This window comes from Macaca nemestrina, chromosome 12, assembly GCF_043159975.1.
Source record: "Macaca nemestrina isolate mMacNem1 chromosome 12, mMacNem.hap1, whole genome shotgun sequence".
Classification (NCBI taxonomy): Eukaryota; Metazoa; Chordata; class Mammalia; order Primates; family Cercopithecidae; genus Macaca; species Macaca nemestrina.
This window is the reverse complement of record NC_092136.1, coordinates 42,117,363-42,124,404: the sequence shown is the minus strand read 5'-3', so window position 1 is coordinate 42,124,404 and position 7,042 is coordinate 42,117,363. Positions and strand designations below refer to the sequence as shown.

The window sequence follows — 7,042 nt, the reverse complement described above, 5'->3', positions numbered from 1 at the left end:
CCATCTCTACTAAAAATACAAAATTTAGCTGGGCTTGGTGGCATGTGCCTGTAATCCCAGGTCTTTGGGAGGCTGAGGCAGGGGAATTGCTTGAACCCGGGAGGTAGAGGTTTCAGTGAGCCAAGATTGTGCCACTGCACACCAGCCTGGCAACAGAGCAAGACAGTCTCAAAAAAAAAAAAAAAAAAAAAAGAAAAAGAAAAAGAAATACTTCAGAAGCAGAGGCACAAAAGCTATTGTTCTGGAAAGAAAACTTGGGATTAAGCAATATCCTAACAATAACACCGTGGGGATTTCTGTGGCTCATTGATGGAAATGATTCTCATAATCTGGTGAAATCATTCAAGTGGAATTTACATAGACATTCTGTAGTTGCTCTTTCTTAAGAAATTTGAAATAGTACTTTTGGACTTCAAAACCTTTAGCCAGATAGTTAAAGGTGAAGTAGAAACAATTTTACATTTTTTCTATGTCATATGTTTATGGTGCTTTATTTATAACACTGATATCAAATTGCCCATTCATTGCTTATTGTTTTATACAAAGAAAAGCATACATCTAGATTAAATGCTACTACTTCCACTCCAACCTAAAACTCTACTTCAGCATCCTTTTCAAAATCAGTCAACCCACTGGCCCTGTGAAGCCATCCTGGCTGGCCTCCCAAGTCCTGATGGGCGGGGAAACTGCCCTGAGGAGGCTGGGAGGGGAGGGCATGATGCTGAACTTTTGTGTAGCCCCCAGCTGCAAGCAGAGGAGCATGTAGTTGGACCTGGCCTTCTTCAAATTCCTGCATTATCAGGTCAGAGCCCAGAAGTGAGTGAAGAATTGTTGCAGAGCAGACTTAGAAGATAAAATGCCTGACCAACTAAATCAACATTATTGATCATGTGCCAAATACTTTGAGACCTCTGTGATCTGTAGAAATGTAAATTTTACAAAAACATCAGAAAAATTCAGAATGATTGGGTTATTGTATTTCTTAAAATTAATTGAAGCAGATACTTGTGAAGTAATTGGGAGAGTCCTTATAGGACTGTTCTTCAATACAATGCAATACCAAAAATATTTGATCTTACCAATCATTTAAACAATTCAAATAATAGACACAGAAAACGAATAAAAGAATTGAATGAAGATGAAATCAAGCCAGTGAAACAAAGAAAACATTGTGAAACTTCTGAACAGGAACAAAAACATAAACTAAAACAGCTGTGCTCAGAACCCTACTGCAGAAGAAGGGGATGAAGAGCAAAATGAGGACATCTTACCTGTGACCCTTGAAGACAAGGAAAACAAAGAATGCCTAAAATCTCTATTTGAAGTCTTGATTGTTATTGGAAAACAAAATGTGTCGCTGAATGGACATGAGGCTAATGAAATCCCAGGAGGTCTCTTTACTCCAGATAACTTTCAAGCACTGCTAGAGTGCCTGTTAAATTCTGGGGCGGAGGTCCTGAGAAAATGCTTTGAGACAACAGCAATTAACACATTGTTATGTTCGAAAACACAGCAGAAACAGATGCTAGAGATCTGTGAGGTCTGTATTCATGGAGAAACTCTCAGAGAAGTGAGAGACTCACACTTCTTTTGTATTATCACTGACAATGTAGTGGACATAGCAGGAGAGAGCATCTAACCTGTGTTGGTGAGGTTTATTGATTAATCTCATAAACTGAGAGGAGCTTGTAGACTTCCTGGCTTATGAAGCTGATGCAGAAATTTTGGCTGTGAAATTTTACACTGTGACAACTGAGAAGCAGGGACCAAATATGGAGTATTGTCGTGGCCAGGCTTACATTGTTTCTAGTGGATTTTCTTCCAAAATGAAAGTTGTCACTTGTAGAGTTTTAGAGAATTCTAGCAGTGACACTCCGCAAGCTATCTACACACTCTGATCTTACTGTTCCTTAAATATGTGTTGGGCTAAATCAGTACCTGTTATGGGAGTATCTGTTGCATTAGGAGCAATTGAGGAAGTTTATTCTTTTTACCATAGATCACCACAACTGCTTGTAGGACTTTACAATGTAATTTCTATTCTTTTTCAGAACAATGAAGAAAGGGGTAAACAAACTGAAGGGAATTTGTCATTTTCAGTGAACAGTCAGAGATGATGATTCTGAAATTTTAGTGGACCTCCTGCAAGTACTTGTTTTATGTTTAGATGGTGTAAGTGACACAAATATTAGATGGTATAACAGTGTATCTGCCCAAACATTTGTACTCTGCAGTGTAGTAACAGATTTTGATTTCATGGTTATTATTGCTGTTCTTTAAAATGTCTTAACTTTTACAAGAGCCTTGGTAAAAAAAAAAAAAAAAAAAAAAAAATCTCCAGGGGAAAACTTCTGATGTCTTCTTTGCAGCCAGTAGTTTGACTGCTGTATTGCGTTCACTCAATGACGTGATGAAAAACATGAAAGTTTATGAGGAGTTTTGATTTGAGGAAGCCATGAATTTAGCAGCCAGACTTGATATTCAGATGAATCTCCCTGGGAAATTCTGCAGAGCTCAGCAAGGTAACTGGGAATCTCAACTAACCTCTAAGTTACTGCAAAGAAACCTTAAGTGTTCCAACAGTGGAGCACATTATTCAGGTACTTAACAATATATTCCCAGAACAGCATCTCAGAGCTCTTAAATACTTAGCTCTGGGATCCTCAGTCATGAGATAACTCAAATTTCATACATCAAAGGAACACAATGCTGACCTGTACAGAAGTAACTTACCTAGTCACGTCAAGCTCTCAGCCAAGCTTCATTGTTGGAGAATCAAATGGAAACACATAAGGGAAGATGTAAAGCTTCCATTCACCATTTACGAAGTCTTCAATCTGCCTGACATCAAGTTTTTTCCTAGTGTGTATGCATTGCTGCATGACCTGTGTATTTTTCCTGTGATGAAGGTTGAGAACGAGTGGTATGAAAGTATACTTGAGGAACACTTTGACCGACCAAATTTAAAGGTAACCATGCTTTGCGTAACATAAATTTTGATATGAAACATGATCTGAATGTAATGGTGGACACACACATTAAACTCCATACAACTATGTCAGAACTTCCTACAGATAATTCAAAAACCATTGAAAATACCTAGGGAACTCTTAAAAATAGGCTTTCTCACATTTGATATTTGGGAAAAAATCCTTAAGGTGTATGTAGGCCACTTAATCACTAAATATCTTTGCCTGTAGGCCTCCATCGACTATATTAGCCATTGATAATCTACCCATTTAAATGATCCCTATTTAAACTCTCATGCTTTGAAGACCTATCTGTTCTTCCAGAAAAGAACATTGAAAGTGCCATGTTTGAGTTCTGTGTGATCTCTTCTAGTAGCACTCTGGAATTGTTTTAGTGAAGTGATTTTAGACATCATACTTTTTGTCACAGTAGATCTCTAGTTCTTGGGGGTTGACTTATCAATTCTTTGAAGAAATATATTTTGAGGAAGTGTGGGAGAAAGGAATCCATTTTATAAAATGTTACAGTGAAGCTGATTGATCTTTGATTAATAAGAGATTTTAGTATGTTGTTAAACATCCGTACTGGACAGTTAAATTACCAGAGATAGAAGCTTGTGAGCTTGCCAAAAAAGGACTTCACTGTAGATTTTATCTCTCTCAAATGAACTTAAAGGAATGAATTACAGTTAAAATTAGAATGGAAGAGCCTGCCATTGTTGTTCAACATCTGATTGTTGCTGTTTACATTCTTTTGTGGAGCCTACATCTTCCTAAGCTTTGTAGCAGGTATATGTTGAAGTCTTCTGTTTCATGGTTAAGGCAGAATCAGAGGCTGGGGTACTGACAACTGACTTGTCTGTTTTTTTCTCTATTTTTCCATAACTATATCTACTGCCTCATCTTTATAAGCAAAACCTGGGAAACTTACAAAAGCAAGTGCTTTGTTGTTCATCTAGAAATAATATAGAAAATTTTGTTGTTACTTTTGGTGAAGAAAATCAATTTGCATAGGTTATTTCAATTTAAATGTGAATTTTATTTTTTAAAAAATCAACTGTTTAGGCAGGCAACAATAAACATTTAGAGATGGCATTTGAGTTGACACTTGTCTACTATATTAACATAATATTTGGACAAAAAGAAACATAAGGAAACATTATCTATAATATGTGCTTATTATTTTACAGTGGTCTGTGGGGGAAACAGGAATCCGCCAAACACAAATTCAAAATGACAATATGATAGGAGAACAAAGATAGCAGTACTTACCAAGACATGCAAATGTATTTTTGTCAGATCATCCATAGCCTTAGGGTTCACTTTGCTGTACATGATAAATCACAGATTCTCAGATCTGAAGGCCACCTCCTCTGCCCTCAACCTGGTACATGAGTCTCCTCTCACTCTCCCTTAAAAGTGAATATTCAGGTACTACACTGGGATCTGCACAACCTTGGGAAGTTGCAGCTTCTTAAAGCAGCCCACTTTCATTTGGGGGCAGCTTAAATTATGATTTAAAACAGAAACAAAAACAGCTGGGTGCAGTGGCTCACAGCTTTAATTTCAGTACTTTGAGAGGTGGAGGCAAGAGGATCCCTTGAGCTCAAGGGTTTGAAACCAGCCTGGGCAGCATAGAAAGACCTCATCTATACTAAAAAAAGAAAAGAAAAAGAAAAGGAAAAAAAAATTAGCTGGGCATGGTGATGTGCGCCTCTAGGGTCACCTAGTTGGGAGGCTGAGGCAGGAAGATCACCTGAGCCCAGGAGGTACAGGCTGCAGTGCGATATGATGGCACAACTGTACTCCAGCCTAGGTGAGAGACTGAAACCCTGTATCAAAAAATAAAACAAAAATAAAAATGAATATTTAAAAAATCCTTTGACTTCCTAATCCTTAGGCATAGGCCATCCAAATATTTGGACACAGGTGGTTTGTTTCCTTATTTATTTTATGTTTCACTCAACCCAAATTCTTCTCTGTTTGCAACTTAATTTATTTACTCACCTTTAAATGGAAAGTTTTATCATAGATTGTATATTTAGTTATTTGCAGGGTATTTTTTTGCAGTGGAATTAGTTATATAAAACAAAATACCAGCATTATATCCTCATAAATAAACTACAGACCAAGGATACGTTGTGATTAGAGACAGAATGAAAAGTTGAGAGCCCAACTACTTGGCTTCCCTTTCAGTCTTCTTAGAAATCCTCCAGTATACCTCAGGAAAAGTCAAGGGCTTCATGATATAAATAGTAAAAAATATCAAAGCATTGAACTATGAAATTTCCATCTAGTTTAAAATATTTATGTATTTTATTAAGGTGAATTAGCTTCTTAGGCAGTCTTGATAGGTGACTCTGACTATTCAGCATCTGGGGCACTTTTCTGGATAAACTCCAATGTGTCACACTGGAGGATCTATCTTAAAATGCCCCATTTAAAAAACAGTCAACTTCAAAATTGAATTTATGATATGCAAAAATGGTTGCTTTGCTGTCTTTTAGTAGAAAAATAAGTCAATGAGAAATGGTTTACTTAAACATAATTCAAACAAACACTGAAGATTTGACTATATAAATCATTATGAAAAAAAAAATAACATCACTTTCCTATTTATAAAACTCTTTGTTCTTAGATATCTGAAAAATTCTAAAAACCAGCAGCACAGAAGAAGCAGTTCACATGCTTTTTCTATCTTCCATTGTCCTTAACTGATGCAAAACAGAGACTATCTAGATCTTCTGGCCTATATTTCAGAAGGAAAGTATAGAGTGGGTGACCACCTTGATTTGTTTTCATAGTATAATGTCTTACACATATAGAAATGATTTTTAAAATGATTTATTTGGCTGTAAAGCACTCCTAATTCTGCTCATTATAATTACAAAGGATATAGTTGTACCTATTGGAGTGGCAATTTTAGTTTTAATATTCTTTAGAAATGTTCACTATAAAAATTATGTGACATTTTCGAAACACGGAAAAAAATTTGTCCTAAGAAACTTTTAAAGGGATGGAGTGAAACTTATTTCATTATTTTAACTAATAAACTTCAATCTCAAGCAATGGTAAAATATCCAATTCAGGTCCAGGCATGGTGGCTCATGCCTGTAATCCCAGCACTTTGGGATGCCCAGGTGGGCAGATCACCTCAGGTCAGGAGTTCCAGACCAGCCTGACCAATGTGGTGAAACCCCATCTCTAATAAAAATACAAAAAGATTCCTTGGGTGTAGTGGTGGGTGCCTATAATCCCAGCTACTACAGAGGCTAAGGCATAAGAATCGCTTGAACCTGGCAGGCAGGAGGGTTCAGTGCGCTGAGATTATGCCACTACATTCCAGCCTAGGAAGCAGAGCAAGACTCTGCCTTAAATAAATAAATAAAATAAAAATAAAAATAACAGGGCGAGATGGCAGAATAGGAATAGCTCCGGTCTGCAGCTCCCAGGAAGACCAGTGCAGAAGGCAGGTGATTTCTGCATTTCCAACAGAGATACTGGTTCATCTCATTGGGACTGGTTAGACAGTGGGTGTAGCCCATGGAGGTCAAGCAGGAGCAGGGCAGGACGTTGCCTTACCCAGGAAGCCCAGGGGATTGGGAAACTCCCTCCCCTTGCCAAGGGAAGTCTTGAGGAACTGTACAGTAAGGAACAATGCACTGTGGCCCAGATATTATGTTTTTCCCACTCTATTCGCAACCTACAGACCAAGTAATTCCCTAGGGTGCCTATACCACAAGCCCCCTGGGTTTCAAGCACAAAACTGGGCAGTCATTTGGGCAGATTCTGAGTTAGCTGCAGGAGTTTTTTTTCATACCCCAGTGGTGCCTGGAACTGCAGTGAGACAGAACCATTCACTCCCCTGGAAAGGCAACTAAAACTAGAGAGCCAAGTGATCTTGCTCAGCAGATCCCACGCCCATGGAGCCCAGCAAGCTAAGATCCACTGGCTTGAAGTTCTCCCTGTCATCACAGCAGTCTGAAGTTGACCTGGGACATTCAAGCTTGATGAGGGGAGAGGCATCTGCCATTACTGAGGCTTGAGTAGTCAGTTTTCCCCTCACAGTGTAA

General features: G+C 38.1%; 1 pseudogene; it reads left to right on the top strand.

Annotated features, from left to right (window-relative positions):
• The first annotated feature begins 718 nt into the window (after positions 1–718).
• On the top strand, positions 719–3,103 carry LOC105499103 (52 kDa repressor of the inhibitor of the protein kinase-like; annotated as a pseudogene).
• Positions 3,104–7,042: the final 3,939 nt, after the last annotated feature.